The sequence below is a fragment of the Diachasma alloeum genome, unplaced genomic scaffold (genome assembly GCF_001412515.2).
Source record: "Diachasma alloeum isolate Michigan unplaced genomic scaffold, Dall2.0 Dall_scaffold_00413, whole genome shotgun sequence".
Taxonomy (NCBI): Eukaryota; Metazoa; Arthropoda; class Insecta; order Hymenoptera; family Braconidae; genus Diachasma; species Diachasma alloeum.
Genome location: NW_021680552.1, coordinates 177,578 through 177,783, shown reverse-complemented (window position 1 = coordinate 177,783; position 206 = coordinate 177,578). Strand labels below are relative to the sequence as shown.

At 31.6% G+C, this 206-nt stretch overlaps 2 protein-coding genes across 8 annotated transcripts in view; one reads left to right on the top strand and one right to left on the bottom strand.

Annotated features, from left to right (window-relative positions):
- Positions 1-206, bottom strand: part of LOC107042092 (zinc finger MYND domain-containing protein 11) — a 185,230-nt gene that overhangs the window by 27,499 nt on the left and 157,525 nt on the right. The gene's annotated exons all lie outside the window — the stretch shown is intronic.
- The window catches only part of LOC107042093 (protein LZIC), a 137,442-nt gene that overhangs the window by 129,678 nt on the left and 7,558 nt on the right, over positions 1-206 (top strand). The gene's annotated exons all lie outside the window — the stretch shown is intronic.

Genomic DNA, 206 nt, shown 5'->3' with positions numbered 1-206 from the left:
GTCGACCTCCATCAATATCCCTATCTTTATCGATTACTAGGAACGAATAATTATTTTTCCAACATGTGGAACATAATTGTTTAAATTTTTCGAAAGACATATCTGTATTCACATGATCATTATAAATATGTCTTAGATTCATTTCGTCCTGCTTGAATAATACCAGGAAATTAACATTGTCACGCACTAAATGTTTTGGAATGCGA